The 23,642-nt window shown below is 43.6% G+C and overlaps 1 protein-coding gene across 2 annotated transcripts in view; it reads left to right on the top strand.

Moving 5' to 3' along the window:
• Positions 1-3,279: 3,279 nt before the first annotated feature.
• The window catches only part of Mtp (microsomal triacylglycerol transfer protein), a 278,389-nt gene continuing 258,026 nt past the window's right edge, over positions 3,280-23,642 (top strand). For both annotated transcript variants that reach the window (XM_068373770.1, XM_068373769.1), the window contains exon 1: positions 3,280-3,413. The gene's annotated coding sequence lies outside the window, so the exon portion shown is untranslated. The remainder of the gene's footprint in view (positions 3,414-23,642) is intronic.

Genomic DNA, 23,642 nt, shown 5'->3' with positions numbered 1-23,642 from the left:
CACCAACTCCATATAACCTCATCACATTCCACATTGCTTCCCTATCAACTCTATCATACGCTTTCTCCAGATCCATAAACGCAACATACACCTCCTTACCTTTTGCTAAATATTTCCCGCATATCTGCCTAACTGTAAAAATCTGATTCATACAACCCCTACCTCTTCTAAAACCACCCTGTACTTCCAAGAATGCATTCTCTGTTTTATTCTTAATCCTATTAATCATTACTCTACCATACACTTTTCCAACTACACTCAACAAACTAATACCTCTTGAATTACAACACTCATGCACATCTCCCTTACCCTTATATAGTGGTACAATACATGCACAAACCCAATCTACTGGTACCATTGACAACACAAAACACATATTAAACAATCTCACCAACCATTCAAGTACAGTCACACCCCCTTCCTTCAACATCTCAGCTTTCACACCATCCATATCAGATGCTTTTCCTACTCTCGTTTCATCTAGTGCTCTCCTCACTTCCTCTATTGTAATCTCTCTCTCTCATTCTCATCTCCCATCACTGGCACCTCAACACCTGGAACAGCAATTATATCTGCCTCCCTATTATCCTCAACATTCAGCAAACTTTCAAAATATTCCGCCCACCTTTTCCTTGCCTCCTCTCCGTTTAACATCCTTCCATTTCCATCTTTCACTGTCTCTTCAATTCTTGCGCCAGCCTTCCTTACTCTCTTCACTTCTTTCCAAAACTTCTTTTTATTAGAAGCCAGGTCTCTTTTTAATGAACATGTTAGAGAACATAGAGGATCAACTTTTATCTATACCGATGGCTCCAAATCTGATGCTGGCGTTGGATTTGGAGTACATAGTAATGGTTTTAATTGTAGAGGTGCACTTACTCTGACCGCTTCTATATTTACTGCCGAACTGTATGGCATATTAACCGCTATTGAGAAAATAGCGTTGGAGAAGGAGGGTAATTTTACAATTTTTAGTGATGCAAGGAGTGTCCTTCAAGCTATGGAAGTTTTTAATTCTAATAACCCTCTAGTTTTAAAGATTTTAGAATGGCTTTTCATTATTGGACGGAGAGGTATAACAGTTCAATTTTGTTGGGTTCCAGCACATGTAGGTGTGTCCGGGAATGAGAAGGCAGATTCACTGGCTAAGGAGGCTGCATCAGAGTTGCTGCCAAGAAGGTATCCCATTCCCTGTGATGATTTCTTACCTGACATCAAGAAATTGGTTTGCAATAAATGGCAACAGCAATGGGATAGTCAAGATGGCAATAAAATGCGAGAGATAACAAATGACATATCTCCTTGGAGGTATAATATGATGCCCCGAAAATGGGAGACGTCTCTTTGTCGTCTCCGTATTGGTCACACTCGGTTGACACACGAGTTTCTGCTGAAGGGCCAACACCAACCGTATTGTGACGACTGTGTAGTACCTCTAACAGTAAGGCATTTGTTGACCGAATGCCCCAATTATAACAACTTGCGGAATAGATATTTGTTTGAGGCTCGAGGTGAGGGTGGCAGGTTCATCCTTGCCAAGATTCTTGGAAATGATGTGTCCTACCATGCAAGTGGCATTTTTAGATTTATTTCAGAAGCAGGTCTTCTGAAAAATATTTAACTTTTATGACATTCAACTTTTATGATTTTAATTGAATACTTTTATTTTTTATTTTATTTTATCTTTTATTTTTGTATACATAAATTAAATGTTGCCGGCGTCAATGACCTCAGATGTCAGGATGCCTGAAAACTTTAAATCAATCAATCAATCTTCTTATTCTCTTCATATGAGTGACCCAATCCCTGACCCCACCTCAGGTCAGCTGCCCTCTTTGCCTCACGTACCTTGCGCTTTACTTCCACATTTTTCTCTCTATATTTTTCATACTTCTGTATACTATTACTCTGCAGCCATTCTTCAAAAGCCCTCTTTTTCTCTTCCACTTTTACCTTCACTCCTTCATTCCACCATTCACTGCCCTTCCTCATGCTGCCTCCGACAACCTTCTTGCCACATACATCACTTGCAATCCCAACAAAATTTTCTTTTGCTAACTTCCACTCCTCCTCTAAATTACCAGTTTCTCTTACTCTCACCTCGTCATATGCCATTTTCAACCTTTCCTGATATTTACTTTTTACCCCTGGTTTTATTAGCTTTTCAACCCTCACTAGCTCCCTTTTACATCCACCTACTCTATTCCCCCACTCTTTTGCTACAACTAATTTTCCTTCCACCAAAAAATTATCAGACATACCGTTAGCCATACCCATAATAATAATAATAATAATAATAATAATAATAATAATAATAATAATAATAATAATAATGAGTAGTAGATTGACCAAGGCACCAGTCACCTGCTGAGATACTACCGCTAAAGAGTTATGGGGTCATTTGACTGGCCAGACAATACTATATTGGATCATTCTGCGGTTACGGTTCATTTCCCTTTGCCTACAAAACACCGAATAGTCAAGCCTATTCTTCACTGATTCTCCTATGTCATCATACACATGACAACACTGAGGTAACCTAAACAATTCTTCTTCACCTAAGGGATTAACTACTGCATTGTATTTGTTCAGTGGCTGCTTTCCTCTTTGTAAGGGTAGAAGAGACTCTTTAGCTATGGTAAGCAGCTTTTCTGGGAGAAGGACTCTCCAAAATCAAACCATTGCTCTTTGATCTTGGGTAGTGGCATAGCCTCTGTAGGCTACTATGGTCTTCCACTGTCTTGGGTTAGAGTTCTCTTGCTTGAGGGTACACTCGGGCACACTATGGTATCTAATTTCTCTTCCTTTTGTTTTGTTAAAGTGTTTAATATTACTGTTCTTAAAATATTTTATTCTTCCTTGCTTCATTTCCTCACTGGGCTATTTTCCCTGCTGGGACCCCTGGACTTATAGCATCCTGCTTTTCCAACTAGGCTTATAATAATAATAATAATAATAATAATATTAAAAATAATAATAATAATAATAATAATAATAATAATAATAATAATAATAATAATAATAATAATAATTACACACACTACTTAATAGCCTACTGTTTACTAGATGACGATACTACTGCATTATTCAACAAATATACTCCATTCGATTAATATATGCAAATGCGACGCCTACTTTTGGTAGCGGAAAATTATACGTACAAAAAATATACCAAGTCTTCGTGTAATCCAAAATATTGCGGTAAAAAAAAAAAAAAAAAAAAAAAAAAAAAAAAAAAAAAAAAAAAAAAAAAAAACTCCATTTGACGTTTGGCAGACTGTGACGTCACAAGTAAACATTAACTCCGTCACCGCCCACCAATCGTTTTCTTTACGGTTCCCGCTCGTCACGATCAAACGTCATCGTGTTTTGACAATTTACATTAACAAATGTGCCTTAGGAGCCGTGTATAGGTAAGAAAATTAAAGTATAATGAGTATTTATGGTTAATTCATGTTAGATTTGTTGTTTACCGAGCTCAAATAATCTTATGACTAACCAAATGAACTTTGTCAGGAATGTCAGCATTTATTTTACCGGTATCCAGCACATTATAGGAAATATCAGTTTAGTTGAAAATGTCCCCTCCTTAACTATAATAAATCTTCCAAATTCCTTCAGTAGAAAGGAAAACCTGCCTTTTATCAATAACAATTTATTCCCAGTTATGTCTCGAAGCTTATTGGAGGGCAGTCTAAACAGAGCTGGGCCCGCCTGTTCAAATTTGGCCATAAGTTGTTTGTGAAGATTTTGCGTAGACTAGTTGGTATGATTTTCAAAGTTTCCCAAGATTGCTGTTAGGCTATAAATCATATTTTTGATAGATTTGACTAGATAATCAAAGAATTGTCTCCACCTCGTGAGACTCTCTCTACCCTATTCTCTCCCCTATTCTGATCTTCATCATATCGCTTTGAAACCTTCAATAATCTCCTTATGCACTTGGGCTATATATATATATATATATATATATATATATATATATATATATATATATATATATATATATATATATATATATATATATATGCTATTACTCCTATCAAAAATTACTTCTTTTTGGTGTTTTTTCTTTTTACTCATATTTTCACCATTATATTTCATTCTTTCATACGATATTCCTGGAAATTCTCCATTTTTGTTTAGTGGTGTTCAATGTTAGGTTAGGGTGATGAGGAGTCCGGGTGTCACAATCTTCTCTGGTAAGCAAGAACACAAAACTTTAGGCCAGAGTAGTTATGGGTACCTTGGGCTAGTATATATCCCCCTAATTTCTTTACAATCGAACCGGTCAGTGACGTCGGTTGCCATAGTAAATAGCATTGTAAAGCGAGTGGTAATATTGTATGTATTTATCCTTGGTCTAAGCTTATTACCTTTAACTTATGCAGAAAAAGAAGCTACTGATGGTGATTATCCCTCCTTTTTTTTGTGTACACTTCTCCATTAGGATGCACAAAATATTCAGGGTACACTATTTACCATGAAATTTAATGATGCACACTGCAGAATTGATAACTCTGACCTGTAGTTGGTCGCCACAAACTAGATGCTAATAACCCGTGGCTTAGGTTCCGTTCACATGACAGAGTGTTTGTTTAATATATGATACTTTTGTGGGTTATGATACTTTTAATTACTAGCAAAACTGAAATTTGCTATGATAAATGGACGAGTGCTAGCTAATGTGTTATTTTTCTCTTTACGTATATGTTTAATAGGAGCTGGAGCATAATAACTTGCGTATCGGTAGATTAAAGCGTACAAGTCTATTTCTCACTCTGTCCATTGTTTACACTTGGGAGACTGATGGCAAGATATTGCGCATGCGTTGATTGTACTTGCTTTTGCGAGCTCTTCTAATGTAGACGACACTCTACGCTTCCAAAATGTCGAACCCTTCTTGGGATTTCACAGGAAAAAAGTTAACTTGCCGAGTGCACTGAGCAGGAACTGGGAAGAAAGGATGGCAACGTTCATTACAGCACCCTATAACACAAAAATATCAAAGAATACAAAATATCTATCGGTTATTGGTACATAAATCAGAAATATTGAAGAATACAAGAAAGATAAAAAGTATCTATCAATTATTTTTATATATATGGTACATATCGTATTATTTTAAATTGTAGGCAAATTAAATCTTTTATGTTATTTGAGCACTTTAATTAACAGTATGGAGTTTTATATTTCTTACTGTGAGGGCATCTCCACACGTACCACTTGCTAGAACATATGAGCATTAATGTTTTATTTTTTCACGAGTGAAGCGAGCTACGGCAGAGCAAAGACCATTAGATTTCTTTTAAAAATATCCCCAAAATAGTGACCAAAGCCATGATAATCAAAGGGGCAAGCGAGTGCTGCTCAGCATATACTGCTTACCAGTACATAGGAGCAGTGATGCTTTTGTTTTATGTGAGTGAGGCAAGTCATGGCTTAGCAAAAATCATTAGAAGAACATGAAGTGAATTATAGAGAATTGTGATACTCTAATTTTCAACCACTTACATTAACCGCAATTTTTCCAACTGGTTATCTTGTGTTTATTTTGCATTTCTGACCATTATTTTTTGCTGCAAATCATTCATTTTTGGCATTTCCTCACCCAAATAACCCTGGTTTTCCACTGGAGTCCCCCTTAATTGTCTTTATATAAGGGGGTCCAAAAACTCATGATCAGGTGGGTTGCCCCAATAATCTTGGTCAGAAATGTATAAAGCACAAGATAGCTAGTTTGAAAAATATATGGCTAAAAATTAAAGTGTCGTATATTTATTGAACGTTGTTTGGTGAACTTTGTTTCTCCTCGAACAAAATTCAGTAGAGGTCTTTATGCTGGCATCCAAACGATAGCAGTTGCGCAGAGAGAGCATGGTGACTACAGCAAGAGTGATTGGTGTACGAGTAATGAGAAAATGAACAGTCTTATGTACAAAAAGAGAATTCTCTTGTGTATTGTTCTTGCCATGTTTGCCAGAAAAAAGGAAGAATAAGATATGGGTTCAAAGGCAAGAAAATTAGCTAAGTCATGTTACCATACAGTGGGAGATGTAAATTGAATCGGAACTAGATTTCATAGATTACATGAAAATTGATCCAAATACGCTTTACAAGCTTCTCAAAACCTACAATCACCAAATAGGATACTGTACTAATATGAGAAGAGAGTTTTTGTGCTGAAGCCCTATTACAGGTAACTTTACATTATCTGTCATTAGGATGCAACAATACAGCACTTCAATACACAATACAATGGCAATATCCAAGCAGAGTTCTTGTAAATTGTACCCAAAACTTGCAGAGATCTATGAAGTCCTAGAGAAGAGATTTCTTAGACTTTCTAATTTGTTGCATTTCTTGACTATGCTGACTTAGAAGAAGTGCTAGGTTTTGCATCACCTCTTCTTCAATAACATTATTAATATTAATGACTAAGAGTTATGTTAGAAAAAGCTGCTACTAGTGCATCATGATCTCTTCTGTATAAACATTGGCTTTTGCATCCCAGTCTGAGGCTGCAGGGTGTTGTTTATACAACTACGTATGTCAAGTTTAAAAGTTGCTCATGGGACCAATAAAAAAAGTTGGACATTTTTAAACTTTGAAGTACTGTAGAGGATGCAGAAATGGTGTATCACTGGCATTGGTGAAAAAAGTAACTTTGTACGTTGGGCAACGACTTTTCCCCAAGCTTTAACCTAACCTAACAGCACTACTCTTATCAATATCTTAATTGCCCTGTCTTTTGCCTTTGAGAAAGTTTTGTTTCTCCTTTCCTAATATCCCTAGTTCCCATTTTTTCACCCAAATTCATTTGTTTAGGGTCATGGTTAAGATGAGCTGTAGGTGATGCCTAGAAAATTAGTGTAGCATCTTTGTTTCAAAATTGTTTAAGAAATTTTATATAATTAATAATGAAGTAAATTATTTTTTTTTTACGCATTTTGCCTTTTTTCAACACGACTTGCATACTTAAAAAGGGTTAACTGGTAATTGGCCCCAGAATGTTAGGGAAACACCTTCACTTTTATAAATGCAGGCTTAGCAATCACTTCACAATCCTTAAAGTTCAGTACAAGTTTATGTTAAACATATGAATCAAAGAGTTCTCTGGCATTTCCTGTTTTATATTTATGGTAAAAATTTTGCATATTGCTATCTATATCTATAAGATTTCTAATCTCTGTAGTTCATATCGAATTTGAGGGAAACGCTTTTGCTCAACATTCCATAGCCCTTTAAATTTAAAATGGACTTGAAGCATTGAATTGCTGCACTTCTTAACAAAAAAAATTATACAATATATCACAATGAAGACAACTCTCAGCAGAGCACAAACCTCTGCTGCGGCAGCTTATTTCTTGACCTTGACCTTTAACCTTAATGTGTATTAATTGGCATGGATTTTCAATTACTCAAACATGAACTAAGATTAAAGTCTCGGTGACAATGATGCCTAAACTTATGGCTGATTATGTGAATTGGACAATTTGCTTGACCTTGACCTTCAACCTTGACCTTCCCAAATTTAATAATTTCCAGCTTTTTACGCAAGTTAAGCTTCATTACTCTACGATTAAAATTGTGGCCAGGAAGCTGTTCACAAACCAACACACACAAACTGGGGCGAAAACATAACCTTCCAACTTCCTTGGCGAAGGTAATTACAAGAAAAAGGAGTTACTGTACCAATGTTAAGTGAAGTGAAAATATTCACGGGTTCTCTCTTCTCAGATTCGGTCGTTCGCAATACAGAGAACCATGTAACATAATAAATAAAAATTCACCTGTTAGATTAGCGGTTTCGCAATAAGTACTCTCGCGTCCCAACAAATTTAAACTGACTTTGCTTTTCCCTCTTTGCACAGCTCAACACCCTCTCTCTCGCTGACTAGTTCTCACACTCATCATATCTTCATGCGTGTGGATCTTCCCCTTCAGTCCTCTTTGTGCATAGCCGCATTGTGATGGAAGAAAAGTTATGTAAAAACTGTTTCATATCCAGTGTGTTAATAGTGATTTTGGTATAAATTTTGATACGTACATTATGCTACCCCACACGCCAAACAGTCGACGGCTCGAGTCGCATCATCCTATTTGAGACTTACTGTGTAAAACTTGCGTAAACGGTTAGTGGTGTTGTGCTGATAATTTTTCTTTTAATTTTTATTGTTTGCGTATTCATTATGTATTTATATTTTTGTTATATCAACTACTGTACTGTGCTGTACAGTATTGTATACAAAATACTGTTTGTTCCGTAACTGGAATGCAAACCTACGCTATTTATTAGGGGTATCACTTTCGGTGAAGCTGAAAGGACAAGCCATTAAAATTTAGCCAGGGTTAAGTACCCATTCTGCTAGTTAGTGGGGGTAGCTTGCCACCACTCCCTCTCACACAGCTGTGATTTAGCTCACTTTGCTTTCGGCTCGGATGGTGAACGGTCGTTGCCGTCATCATCCTCGCCTGTGGAGAATTGTATTTTTGTTGAAGATGAGCAGGACCTTGGACCAAGTAAGTCTCCCTGCTGCAAGCAACAAGGATCAACAGGGAAGGATAGGAGCGCTAACACTTGAGGGCACAGCACCCTGGCAATAACTTTGGTGCTGCAGTTCACGAACCTTCACTCTGATAATAAAGTCTTCTCTGTCCAGAAACCTAAAACTCCACATGTGACTAAGTACTGTAATTAATTAATGGTCTACCCTAGCTTTATCAATCTAAGGTCATCTACACTTTTAGGCCTTATTTGGAATCCGTCCTAGTGACCCCAGTGAGATGCTGGACAGGCATTTACGTTAATATAAACAAAGGCAATGGACATGAGCAGTGATGTATTTAAGTAAAGTTAAATGGGGGTCTTCAGCTTCAAAGCACTGAATTAAAGAAGCGTACACTTGCTTATATCAACTTACCGATACCTACAGTAGGTTACTCTCTTCAACATCTCTGGTACAACTAACCCATACTAGACTATAGATTGGTAGAATCTTCAAATAATGAGGTTAAAGATACCAATGTCTTCATTCTATTATAATTTCTTTAATACAGTAAAGAAGAGAATCGGAGTAGCTCAATAATGATTTATTCAAATGACAAAATTAATAAATGAAATATCAACTGCAATTTACAACACAAAAAATTTGAAATTAATAAACTCTATGAACACATGGGATTAACCCTCAAACGGAATAAATAAAATCAAAATCTTATGGTAAATAACTAATGCAGTAGGCTACTGTGAGGTCCAAACACGTGGTCAGTGACATCAAGCTAATTACCAACAAATAAAACACAATTATAATAAATTCCACACACGCAGCCCGAAAAATGTCATGCCAGAATGTTATGTAAACTTAACTTGAGATGTATGAAAACTTATCTAAAGGGGGAATGGCCATTAATTACCTCGCAAGATTTTTTTTATCCTGGCCACCCGTATCCAGAGAATGACAGTCTTGAGTTCTACCTCACTAGGCCTACTGCAGTGGTTTAGCGGAGTCAGTTCAATGGCTCCTTCCAACGCGCTCCTAGCCTTGATCAGAGGTTCTTACGAGACTTGTTGCTTTTCCTCAATATCTGTGACCTCTCAAGGCTTCTATTTGTCCCTGCCCTTCCTGGAATCCGGATCCGTTGATGTACAGGGGGACAGGCTAGTGGGCGTGAGTGGGAGCACTAAGTTGACAATGTACGCAATTGATCCACCTGTCGGTAGTGTGGCCTAGAACTTGTGAGGTCAAGTTCAGGTTGGCTGCGTCCGGCTTCCGCCACTCAACAACAGCACATCTCGATGCGTAGGCCAGTGGTCTTGAGATGCCATCTCCAATTTAGGACAGGCTTGAAACACTTGTGGTTTGGGATTTTTAAGCAGTATGCTTTAGAATACAAGGAGAAATCTTTCAACTCCAGGGGACAATAGATAATCCTAGCACTAAACATCTGGCATACAAAATAAAAAATGAAACTGAAAGGTAATTAGCAAATCGGGCTTATGTGTGTGGACAAGCATACCTCCAAGACTAGCGGACTTAAGTTGTAGTAGTGAGAAATTTAAAGTACCTAACTACTTGAGGTAAAATAATAGATACAAAAATATTTATCTCGAGACACTCGCTTATGGAAGAATCATCACTCGCATTTTCCCTGCTGTGATATCACGAACAATAACAGTGTCTACATAAAGTAAACTGTGAAGAAGAAGAGTAGTGAAGAAAATTCTTCAATTTTTCTTCACATCACCAAGTTATATTTTGATCTGCCATTAATGCTTTTTGTTTATGCTTTCTCTTTAGTTGAGGTCACAGTGTGATTGAAAATAATTTTGTTCCCTTATTAACAAACCTTCCATTATTTATATAGATTATCTTTCAGCAGAGCTGGAAGGTAGCCACTAGACTTTAATTGCTAGATGGCATCCCTGCCTAACCGCTTGAGCGGGTAGGCTGGGGGGTACCCAGCCTCCTCTATATATACTCTCACAGAAGTGAGACGTCACATTTTCTTTTGGCTTGGTAGAGATCGGAAGTGTCCTCTCTCCCCCTGACTGCCATTGGACTTCTTGATTTTGCTTTCTCTTTACAGGTGTGCATGTTCTCTCTATGATCGCCTTCATGCGAACTTGTCCAGGACACGAGGGTGCCGCGTGCGGTACCTTCATGTCGTCGTTGGAGACCGACCCGCACTCTTTGTGTCCTTCGTGCAGAGGGCATCGCTGCAAGCGGGGTTTCTCCTAATGGGAGAAATTTGGGCGGCACAGGAAGAATAAGGCGAAGCACAATCTTTCTCCCACGGGTGAGGAAAGCGCTTTCTTATTCTTAGCGCACCACTAAATCTTTTTCAAAAGCTCCTTCTCGCTCGCGCTCTTCCGAGGGACGATTGAGTAGGAGCGCAGATCGACTAACTCCTTGGCAACCCCTCTCCCGGAGTACTGGGGGGTTGTTGCTTCCCATAGAGGAGCAACATCACCTCTAGCTGCCAGGGATCTATTCTCCCTTTCAGATCTTTTGCAGGTGTGGTCGTCCTTAGGAATTTCGGGACCCCCTTCGGAGGAGGAGCAGCTGCTGCACCTTCAGCTTGGTGCTATGAAGGACCCTTCTCCGAAGCCGTCGACATCTCGCGTTCTGGAACTGTGCGAGGTCCATCTGTCGCCCTCTCCTGGCCCTTCCACGCGCGGATGAGGCGATTGCTTGTGTTTGCCTCTCAAACGACCTCCTGCTGACGACGAACCTTCTCTCCATCCTGGGACCTCGTCGTCCCTTAACCTTCAACCCTTTGTTTCTCCCCACAGGAACCCGCAGGTTGCAGGTGTAGATCTTCCGGGGACCAGTGCTCCTACCACCAGCAGCGCTAAAGGATGAGCATTGCTGTTGCCTCACCCTTCTCGACACTCGTCCCCTGATCGGCGTTCGCGACGATTGGAAGATCTGATGGATCGTAGGTCATCACGATCCGAACGCTCCTCTTGTATAAGACGCTCACGCTTTAGAGCTTCGCACTCAAGGAACCACAGGTCTCAACACTCTCCTCGGAGGCGTTTCTCTTCACAAGGACAAGTCTCGCGATCGCGTTACGCACGATCACGAGCCCAGTCTAGACCTAGGTCCAACCGCTTGTGTTCTAGTTCCTTGCGATATAGATCACGATGTGGTGGGATGCACACAAAAGCAATCCCCACACCCTTGATCACTCTTACAGACAATTGCCTCCTCATCACAAACTTTCCCCTTACATTATCATAAACTGGACTCTTAGACTGAAGGGAAACGAAAGCAAAACATAACCTTACAACTATATTTCTTTACAATTATAACAATCGCTTAATACTAAATTTCTTCATCTAAATATCGGTTATTATTAATCCTTAATACTAAAATCCTTAAATTGAAATAATCACTTAACCCTGAATCAACAGCAATTAAACGTATTGGCATACTTGAAACTAAATAAATCAATACATGTAACATTCTAATAAGCCAATACTCGATATGAAATGCATTCACAAAACTTGACACTGACACATTTCACAAACAGTACCAAAAACCACTTAAAACTAAAATAATAATTACAGCAAAGTTTGTAGAGCATATATATATGTATATATACTGTATGTATGACTGTGTGTGGACACCGTCGTCCATACAAGGCCCACTGCCACAACTCATTGGCAAACGGCAGTACCCAGAGTCAAACTCTGCCACACTCACTTCCTATTCTGGGGCCAGTTAATTAGTCATCATCATCATCGTAATCTTTATCATCAGTAATCGAACGGAAACTCCTTCAGACGAGCTGGGTCATTATGGCATCAATATCAATAAAGTCATTCAGAGCAAGCAAATCATAATCATAATCGTAGTCCAGGTCCGCAAAAATTGGCCAATAATCATAAAAAGATAACTTTCCAAAGGAGGAATTACGGCCTGCAAATGAAAAAAGAAAAACACTTACGAACACGCCTAGCTAACTAAACTATCGCACCATAACCAAAGATAAATAATAAAAGGTTTCTATTATTCAGAATCACTCCTAGCAAATATAAACAAAACTGTACTTGCTCAAAAATGAACAATCACTTCCAACGCTGGTTGAAATCAAATAAATATCTAAATCCAGCGTGCACACACACACAACTGCAATCAATCAAAAAAAGCATTCGCTCCGAAACATTTACCACTGTCCTAACCTAGCTATATAGTAAACAAACAGTCAATTATTCCAACAGTCTTTCTCGCAACAAACAATCAATACACTAACTACTTCTTGCTCGCTGACACACAAACACACACTCTCTCTCTCTCTCTCTCTCTCTCTCTCTCTCTCTCTCTCTCTCTCTCTCTCTCTCTCTCTCTCTCTCTCTCTCTCTCTCTCTCTCTCAGGATTTGGCAAACAACAAAAAATGAATGAAAATAAAACAAAAATCAATCCTCCACAATGAGAACGGCACTCGTGCTTTTGAGGACGACGCTCCCGTGATCAAGGTCTAGACGTTCCTCATCTAGAGGTAGAGGTAGGCACACGCGCAGTCCATCAGTGCGTAGCCCCTCAACCACCAGACCCTCTTCCAAACAACCTCGGACTGGACCTGGTGATAAGAATGACCACTCCTCAGACAGGCGTCCAGCTAAACCCCCAGTTTCTTTCATTGCCTGGCGAGTCTTCGCGAAGCACTCGCCTACATGTGACACTGTGACACGTTCTCCAACAGGAGTAGTTCCTACTCGGAGGCCTCCTCTGCCGACTTCGTCGGATGTAGGTGCTTCTCTGAGGCAGCAGGAAGGCATTAGACCTTCCTCTTTCAGTGTGGCTCCTAGTGCTTCCGTTACGAGGACTTCTGCTCCTGAATCGCTCCATTGATGTGTGAAACTCGTGATTTTGCGAGCAAAATGATGGTTTCCGTTAGCAGTTCACGAGCACATGTGTCGGAACCTAGAGCAAATGCGGTGCTAACACCTTCGCATCGACCCTCTGCTTTTTCCACCTCCAGCGGAAGACTGACATCCTTTCCAGACGGTTTCATAGAGCCTCCTAATAGGTTCGCTAACATACCTATTAGTCTTTACCTTCCTTCGCACTCCTCCTAGAGTTCACCTCAAAGGACACACTCCAAGGGAAGTTCAGGGCTTACCTAGAGGATCAGACTTCCTCCATGGGTGAGTACAGTACGTTCATCACCACCTTGCTGAAGTCTCTGAACGTGGTTCCCCCAATGCCGCAAACTCAGACTGTTCCAGTCAAGGCAACCTCTAGGATCCCCTTGGAACCCTCGTTGAGTTCGTCAGATGGGAGTCAGGACCCTAGAAGGAGGTCGACAGCAGATAAGGTACGCAGGTCCTCAAGCCGCTGACTCTTATATGGCCAACTTGCCCTTTACTCCAGTAAAGGTAAAGGAGGTCATAACTAAGAGACAGAAAAGGAGGATGAGAGACGTAGCACCACCTCATGCCGACATCATCCGCCCTAGGACGAGTAGGGACTTGGGCTGGCCCATGGAGATGAGTCCATCCCTTCAACCCTCAAGACATTAAGGTAGTGCCTCCAACCAACGTCCGGTTTCCTTACCTCCTCCAGAGGTGGAGCCTTCAGCTCCTACTGCCAAGGCTTCGTTAAGTGCCTTGAAAACCTCGCAGGTTCCCCTTCCTAAGACCGCGGAGGAACGTCTTGTGCGTAGGGAATCGAAGGACATCAAGACGAAACCGAAGAACAATGCGGCAAGGGAAGCTCGAATGACTGAGGCACAGAGATGGTCCCCTGTGGCGGGTCCACCCAGGCTTCTGCAGTCGATTTTTTCTGGTGGGAAAAAGGCAACTGGAGGCTGGAGACCAGTCTTCGATCTCTCCCCTCTAAACAAGTTTGTGTAACAGACTCTGTTCAGAATGGTGATGGCAGACATAGTCATCCAAGCGGTTTGTCCAAAGGACTTCATGTGCACACTGGATCTCAAGGACGTATACTTCCCGATTACAATCCATCTGTCTTAAAGGAGGTATCTAAGATTCATATACGAGGAAAAGACATACCAGTTCAAGGTTCTATGCTTCGGTCTTGCGACAGCTCCTCAGGTATTCACGAGAGTGTTTGCCCAAGTGTCATCTTGAGCTCACGGTAATGGCATCCATTTTCTCGGATATCTGGATGACTGGCTGATCCTACCAGACTCGGAGATGACCCTTCTTCGTCACCGGGACATACTTCTAGAGTTTTGTCAGGACCTGAGGGTCCTGATAAATTACTAGAAGTCTACTGCAACCTTCACAAAGACTGGTATACCTCGGTATGATCATAAACGCTGTCCAAGAGAAAGTCTTCCTATCAGACGAAAGAGTACACAAACTGAAGGGAGTGGCAGCACCCTTCCTCAGAAGAGAAGTTCTTCCACCTCTAGTTGGTTGAGTCTGTTAGGCCATCTGACCTCTCTCATCCGTCTTGTTCCGAACAGCCGCCTCAGGATAAGATTTCTGCAGTGGCAGCTGAAGTCCGTGTGGAACCAACACTCCAATCCACCGGACACTCGAGTTCGCATAACTCAGGATCAGGTGACGAATTTGAGTTGGTGGATAGTAGATGAAAACCTTCGAAGGGTCCAGAATCTTCTCGTTCCCCCTCCGGATTTGATGCTCTTCACAGATGCATCAAAAGAAGGGTGGTGGGCTCGCCTTCTACACCATATAATCTCCGGCCTTTGGTCAGAGTCAGAAAGGTACCAGCACATGAATCTTCTAGAGAAGAGAGCAGCTTACTAGCTCTTTATCAGTTCCAACAGTTGCTGGCAGGTCACTCTGTGGTGTTGATGAATGACACCACCACAGTAGTGGCTTACATAAACAAACACGGCAGTACCTTTTCGCAGCCTCTATGCCATCTTGTAGTAAAGATCCTCATATGGTCAGAACATTCAGTGTGTGAATCGGCTAGATTTATTCCAGACAAGAGGAATGTGCTCGCGGACAATATAAGCAAAGCGACTCGGATAGTAGGCTCTGAATGGTCTTTGAATCCTCAGATAGCCAACAAAGTCCTGACTCAGTGGGGTTCCCAGACTGTAGACCTGTTCGCAACATTTCTGAACAGCAAGCTTCCGCGGTACTGTTCTCCAGTCCTGGACCCTCAGGCTCAATGAGAAGATGCAATTCAACAACGGTGGGATAATGTCGACGTGTACGCCTTTCCCCCGTTTTGTCTGATGAGAAGACTGCTCAACAAGACCAGAGCCTCCAATGTTTGTAGCTCCGCTATGGCAACATGCAGAGTAGTTTTTAGACCTCCTGCAACTTTTAGTAGATCTACTGAGAGAGCTCCATCCACAACGAGATCTACTCAAACAACCACACGCAGTGCAGTTGCTTCAACTTCATGCGTGGAGACTATCCAGCGTCTCCTCTCTCAGAAGGGCTTTTCACGACGAAGTTGCAGAACGAATGTCCGGATACTTGCGTAGGTTCTCAGTCTAGGTCTACCAGGCAAAATGTTGAGTATTCTTTGGTTGGTTTTGTGGAAGAAATATCTCTCCACTCGATGTCATTATTCCAGTAATAGCGGAGTTTCTTATTTACCCTCGGGGGAAAAGCTCCTTTCAGTCTCGGCGGTGAAAGGTTACCGCTCAGCCTTAAGCCTTGCCTTAAGCTGAAGGGAGTGGATATTTCCTCTTCGTTGGAGCTTTCTTTACTCGTATGGAGTTATGACAACACTTGCCCCCAGTCAGAAATTAGGCCTCCTCCTTGGAACGTGGTTCGCGTCTTGAGATCCTTGAAAAGACCTCATTACGAACCATTAAGCCATGCAACTGACCGAACCTCACTTTAAAGATGGCGTCCCTGCTCGCTTTACCCTTGGCAAAGAGAGTCTGTGAACTACATGGTCTCTTGTATGACATTGCCTATTCAAGGGGATGGGGGAAAGTGACACTCGGCTTTGTCCCTGAGTTTATTGGCAAGATTCAAAATCCGGGGTGCTGGACCATAGATTTGGGCCCTTTCAGATTGCAAGTCTTTGTTCTGTAACCAATGACCCAGATCAGTTTTTATTATGCCCAGTGAGGAGTTTGAGATACGGTCTTAAACGCACTGCAGCAACACGGCCCCGACTAACACCCGTTTGTTGGCTCAGGGAGAGTAAAGAGGAGGATCACCAAGAACACGGTTTCCTCCTGGATCTGTCAAGTAATCGAAAGAGCCTTGGGCATTCAAACGCAACTTGTCCGTGATGCAAGTACTTTAAGCGGGTGTGTGGAAGATACAGATCACCTTCACAGCCCATTATTTAAAAGGAGACGATACATTCACTACCGGTCCTGTGGTGGGTGCTCAACAAGTAGTTTAAGATAACTCAGGCTCCTTGATGGATAAGTAGCAGTTGGCTGAGGCTATTGGTTTCCTGGGTAAAGACTGGGATGAATGAGAGAATGTCTGGCTCTCCTTTCTTCATCTTCCCCTCCCTTGTGGTACAGCACCATGGGTCCCTCTGCAAGCTGGTTTCAACCTCTGCAAGCTGGTTTCAACCTCTGCAGGTAATTATCACTTCCCTTGTGTAGCCTAGTATAAGTTATAAATTTATATACTGTCCACATCCCTATTGCTCTCTGCGAGGGAAGCAATGGGATACGTCTTGTTTTCCTATATGAAGGTGTTCATACAAGACTACAACCTTTATTACACTGCATTGCACAGGCCGCTATTATACTCACTTTGTATATTTTAGCGAGGTGTCAAAGTTTCCCCTGGACCACAGTAATATATTGTACTAGGTAAAACTTGGTCAATGTCCGTACCAGAACTAGGACTTCCACCCACCTAAGAGTGAGTCATCCACATAAATAATGGAAGGTATGTTAGTATGGGAACAAATGACGAATTCGGAGATAATTTGTATTTTTCCCTAACTAATACAAACCTGGAGTTATATAAATTGGCCTGCCATCACCTGTCCCCTAGAAGTCCTGCCTGCAGTCAAAAGTGATCTCTCACTGCTGTAAGAGTATACTGTATGTAGAGGCAGCTGGGTACCCCCAAGCCTACCCGCTCAAGTGGTTAGGCAGGGTTGCCACCTCGCAGTTATAAGTCTAATGGCTATATTCTAGCTCCGCTGAAAGATAATCCACATGAATAACTCCAGGTTTGTATTAGTTACGGAAAAATACAAATTATCTCCGATTTGTCATGTAGTGAGTGTCGGGAGTGGTCTGCCTCCCAGTGGGAAAGGTTTGGGCGCCGGCACAAGAAGAAGTCAAAGCGGGTATACTGTATTTCTCCTTGGAAGGTTTCTTTGAAGGGGAAAAAACCCAAGGCTTCATCTTGCGTTTCCCAACCTTCCTCTGAAGCTCCTGCTCATTCGGCCTCTTCTGAGAGACCGACGAGTAGTAGCGTATGCCCTTTAATTAATGGTCAACCCCGGGCCTCGACAGATGGAGTTTCTTCCCCTAGCGAAGCGGCTCCACCTTTCCCCTGGGTGAGGCCTTGTCTTTCTCTCTTTATACAGGTGTGATCGTCCTTGGGGCTTCCGGGTCCGCCCTCCAAAGACTCCTTGCTGCAGCTCATCATCTGTGCTGCTAGTGTGCAGCCTTTGTCTACTTTGGAGGTGGATCCTCTGTCATGTGTTGATATAGTGGTGTCTGAGGCGTCTTCTGCTGCTGCTGCTGCGTATGCCCTTTAATTGATGGTCAACCCCGGTCCTTGAGAGATGGTGTTGCTTCCCCTAGCGAAGCGGCCCAACCTTTTCCCCCGGGAGAGACCTTGTCTTTCTCCCTTTATACAGGTGTGATCGGTCCTTAGGGCTTCTGGGTCCGCCCCCCAAGGACTCTTGCTGCAGCTCATCCTTCGTGCTGCTAGTGTGCAGCCTTCGTCTACTTCGGAGGTGGATCCTCTGTCATGTGTTGATATAGTGGTGTCTGAGGCGTCTTCTGCTGCTGCTGCGTATGCCCTTTAATTGATGGTCAACCCCGGTCTTTGAGAGATGGTGTTGCTTCCCCTAGCGAAGCGGCCCAACCTCTCCCCTGGGTGAGGCCTTGTCTTTCTCCCTTTATACAGGTGTGATCGGCCTTGGGGCTTCTGGGTCCGCCCTCCAAGGACTCTTGCTGCAGCTCATCCTCCGTGCTGCTAGTGTGCAGCCTTCGTCTACTTTGGAGGTGGATCCTCTGTCATGTGTTGATATTGTGGTATCTGAGGCGTCTTCTGCTGCTGCTGCCGCCGACGCCCCTTCCCCTTCAGACTCTTCAGCTGTTGCTGACGACTGCTCTTCCTGATCATCCTTTGAGGGGGAACCAAAGTCTTTCATTTGTCACTCCTATGAGTGTTCTCCTCCTCGGTGGAGTTCACTCATAGAGACTCCTCTGCGGAGGACTGCTGCTTCCAAAAGTCGGCTTGCTAATCTCTGGGGAGTCAATGATCTCGCAGAGCTAGCCTTTCGCTTTGCCTTAGAGTTGCCTCATCTTCCCTTCCCCCACAGAGGAGCCTTCTCTTCCGTGGTCTTGTGGCACTCAACCCACATCCTCGCCTGGACATTCTCCTGACGACGCTGCTGCTAGTCCTCGAACTCTTCTGGAGATCGCATGTGATCCCCTTCGGAGGATGTTTGCCCTTCCAAAGGGCACATCCATGTTCCTGATCTTCCAACACGATCTTCTGCTTCTCGCTGACCTTCTGACCTGCTTTCTCTGTTCCTGAGTCATGTTCCATGCTTGCTGGCTCGCGATGTGTCCAAACGTCACTCGCGCTTGCGAACGCGCCGCCCTACGCAGTACCAGCCCTCTCCAACGTACTAGTGCTCATCAGTGCACCTGCGCTCACCACCAACTTGTTGGCGCTCAGCAGCACGTCAACTCTCTCCAGCTCGTCAATGCTCTTAAGCGCATCATCGCTCTCCTGATCGCCAGCGCTCTTCAGCGCGTTCACGCCTTTTCAAATATCAGCGTTTGCCAGTTCGCCAGCGCACCTGCGCTCCCCAGCTTGACAGTGCTCTCCTGTGCTATAGCGCTCTCCTGTGATATAGTGCTTTCCTGTGATATAGCGCTCTCCTGCGCTCCAGCGCTTTCCACCGCATCTGCGCTCTCCTACATGTCGACGCCTTCCAGCTCGCCAATGCTGTCCTACGCTTTGGCACTCTCCAGCTCGCAAGCGCTATCCTGCGCACCAGCGCTCTCCAGCTCGCCCGCGCTCTCCGGGTCTCCAGCGCTCTCCTGCGCGTCAGTGCTCCCCAGCTAGCCAGCGCTCTCCAGTACATCGGCACTCCCTTGCTCACCAGGGTTGTCCAACACACCAGTGCTTTCCTGTGCGTCAGCGGGCTCCTGCGCGTTAGCTCTCCTGGACGCAAGCGCTCGCCAACGCGCCAGCACCCTGCTGTGCACGCGCAAGACAGTGGAACAGGTTTCTCTAACTTCAAGGAAGTCTCCCAGTCAAAAGGAACAAAAACGATAGGTGATTTGACAGGTCACCAATGGCCCATTCCCCTCCCCGCAAATGCATTACAGTGTGACAACCGGGGAAAGAGGGAAGGGGCTCCACAGAAGGATTCAAGATACAATACCGAAGATCTCATCTTTGAAGGCGGACCCACTGCATCAACCATCGGTCGAGACTCCTCATAGGGAACCTTCGGTCCCTTTCTCTTCAGGAGAGCTTTCCGACAGTGCCACTGTCAGCAAGCAGCGTTGGTTCAGTATCATGGTCAGAGCATTTGTGCAAGCCTTTGGGCCTGCTTTTTCATCTCGCTCTTATGATACCTCTTAACATCCGACGGTACCAGCAGAGCTCCTGCAAAGGGCTTCGGCTTCTTCTCCCCTGAAGATTTAAAGAGGAGTCTCGTATGCAGTAACATCTCTTAGGGTGAAACTGACTCCTGTTAGTCCTTTGAGGCCTTTCCTTCCTGACTCTCCCTCCGGATGCTCTCGTTCCTCACCTTTGCTGAGGGAGCCTCGCGAGTGACAGATTTCCTCCCTTCCACCTTCGGAGGAAGGTTCTCCTTGCTCAGAGAGCTCTCCATCTCCAGCGGAAGTCAAGGAGGACAACTCCAACCGGCCTTCGATGCTAGAGTCCTATGTCCTTCCCCGGAAGGAATCAAAGAACTCAAAAACTCTGCTAAAGTCCTCATCAAGGACCTCCAGATATGCAGGAACCACCAGTCACTCTAGGGATTTTCACAACCCACCCGAGAGAAGCTCTCGGGGTGGAAAGAAGGAGACTTCGCTGCCAGTCCCACTTCAGAGGGGGAGCAGAAAGTCAGAACATGCCTTCTGGCAGGTCCTGACTCTCATCAGGGTACTCCCGACCCGGAGATACCCCCACGAGAGAGCAAAGACACGGTCTTAGATCGTGTCTTTGGCACTCTGAAGCCCTCAAAGACCAGTGCAGCCTTGCCCCGGTCTCAAGGGCTAAAGTGCCCAGGCAAAGATCGCCCAACAGCTCTCCGATCTCTCCTCTTCTCAACGTTCCGTTTCTACCGACAAGCTACTTCAACCTCCTCCAACCTCCTCTCGTTCAGCAAAGGAGATACTTTGAGGTCTTGGACAAGTCTCGTCCAGCTCTTCCACTTCATCACTCTCTGGAAGAGCGCACCAAGGGGGTCTCTCTTGAGTGGGTCTCCAGCCGTCAGGTCTCTTTCTCGGCAGCAGAGATCCTCAACCAAGTAAAGGTCACGAAGTATGCCATGCAGGCTACGTGGCTTGATCTTTGGTTGGGAACCCTGGGAATCCTGGTACGGACCGAGGATTTTTCCAATGAACTCACCAGGAAAGACAGGGAAACTTTCTTTCTCTCAGGCACCCACATCATCGAGTTTCTGGCCCATCAAGTCTCGAACTTATGGGCGGACACCATCCTGAAACGTCAAGATGCTGTGTCAGAGATTCCATCAGCAGGTCCCGAATGTCTAGAGCACTAGGCTTAGGAACTCCTCTCTTTTTGAGCCAAAAGATGTGGAAACTGCTGCTGAGAGATAGAGGAAGTCTCACCAGGACTCCCTTCTCCATAGGGCTTTGACATAAAAGCCCTATAAAACACTTGCTCCTCAGTATTCCCGTCCAGCCAAGACCTTGACGAACAAGACAGCAGCGAATCCAGCGGTGTCTAAAAAGCCCTTTCCCACCAAGGACAGGAAATGCTCAAAGTCCTCCAGGGGAGGAAAACATTGTAGAGGGAGCGGCCGAGGCCGCAATCGCTAGGATAGGCACTCCCCTCACTTATCCACCAGTGGGGTGCCTACAAAGTTGCCGGGACAGGTGGAAGCAACTCTGGGCTGAACCCTGGACAGTCTTTGTGATTCGTTCAGCATATCGCGTCATCTGTCCCTCCCCTGATCAGGAATCCAGTGTCGATAGACTCCTTTGCGATGGGATCAGCAAAGGGGCTAGCCCTCCGTGCAGAAGTTCAGACCCTGTTGAAGAAGGGTGCTCTCCAGGAGGTCCTCGATGGGTCTCCAGGCTTCTTCAGTCAACTCTTTCTGGTGAAAAAGACGTCTGGAGGCTAGAGACCAGTCATCGACCTCTCGGCTCTAACAAGTTTTTCAAGCAAACTCCGTTCAGCATGGAGACGGCAGACACGGTCAGACAAGCGGTAAGACCACAGGACTTCATGTGCACACTGGACCTAAAGGACGCATACTTCCAGATCCCAATCCATCCGTCTTCAAGGAAGTACTTAGGATTCAGCCTAGACAACAGAAAGTACCAGTTCAAGGTGCTGTGCTACGGTCTTTCCACAGCACCTCAAGGCTTCAGCCTAGACAACAGAAAGTACCAGTTCAAGGTGCTGTGCTACGGTCTTTCCACAGCACCTCAAGGCTTCACCAAAATGTTCGCCCTAATGTCATCTTGGACACACAGGATTAGCATCAGTCTCCTCCAATATCTGGACAACTGGCTAATCCTAGCGGACTCAGTGTCAACCCTTCTTCAATACCGAGACAAAATTCTGATTTTTGCCAAGATCTGGGGATCATGGTAAACCTCGAAGTCCTTCCTGCTTCCTACACAGAGACTGGTATACCTAGGCATGATAATACTGTAGACACCAATCTCTACAAAGGCTTCCCATCAGACGACAGGGTAAGGAGGCTGACCATTCTCAGACGAGAAGAACTTCCAGCCCAGACGTGGCTAAGTCTCTTCGGGCACCTTTCATCTCTGGCCTGTCTAGTTCCCAACAGTCGCCTCAGGATTCAATCTCTCCAGTGGCAACTCAATTCCAGGTGGAATCAGGCCTTCAATACCCTGGACATTTTGATCCCCAGAGGATCGGCGGAACAGACGGACCTCGATTGGTTGGTGTCAGACGAGAATCTACGAAAAGGAGTGGATCTTTTCGTCCTCCCTCAGATTTGATGCTGTTCTCACACTCCAAGAAGAGGGGCGGGGGCCCCACGTGCTGCACCACACGACCTCAAGCCTCTGATCAGTCGGAAGAATACCTTCACATAAATCTCCTAGAGATGAAGGCTGTCTTCCTGGCCCTTCATCAGTTCCACCAGTTCCTGGCGGGCCACTCAGTGGTGGTGATGAGCGACAATAACATAGCAGTGGCTTACATCAACAAACGCGGAGGTACTTTTTTGTAGCCCCTATTCTATCTAACAGTTGAGATACCTAGATGGTCCAAGATTCACTCGATTCCAGTATCGGCATACTTCATTCCAGGCAAAAGGAATGTGCTTGCCAACAACCTCAGCTGAGCATCTCGTCTCGGATAGTGAGTACAGAGTGATCTTTGGATCATCTAGTAGCAAACAAAGTCCTGACTTTGTGGGGTTCTCCGTCTGTGGATCTCTTCACAACAGCCCCTCTTAATGAAAGATTGCCTTGATGAAGTCATTGAGCTTCACCAAGAGGGCTCTCGAACTTGAGGAAATTGCTCCCCCAGTTCGAATCCAAATTTCTCTTTCTAAACTTTCTCTTTCTTTTAATATTACTTCAACCTTCTCCAAATTTTATAAGCTCTCTTTCATGTTGCTGTCCCAACTCTGAGTAAAATTTCCCTTATGTATATGTGTAATTATGTATATATATATATATATATATATATATATATATATATATATATATATATATATATATATATATATATATATATATATATATATATATATATATATATATATATATATATATATATATATATATATATATATATATATGTGTAATTATGTATGTATAT

This window comes from Palaemon carinicauda, chromosome 5, assembly GCF_036898095.1.
Source record: "Palaemon carinicauda isolate YSFRI2023 chromosome 5, ASM3689809v2, whole genome shotgun sequence".
NCBI classification, from domain to species: domain Eukaryota; kingdom Metazoa; phylum Arthropoda; class Malacostraca; order Decapoda; family Palaemonidae; genus Palaemon; species Palaemon carinicauda.
Note: the sequence above shows the minus strand (reverse complement) of the source record. Positions and strands in the feature narration are given on the sequence as shown.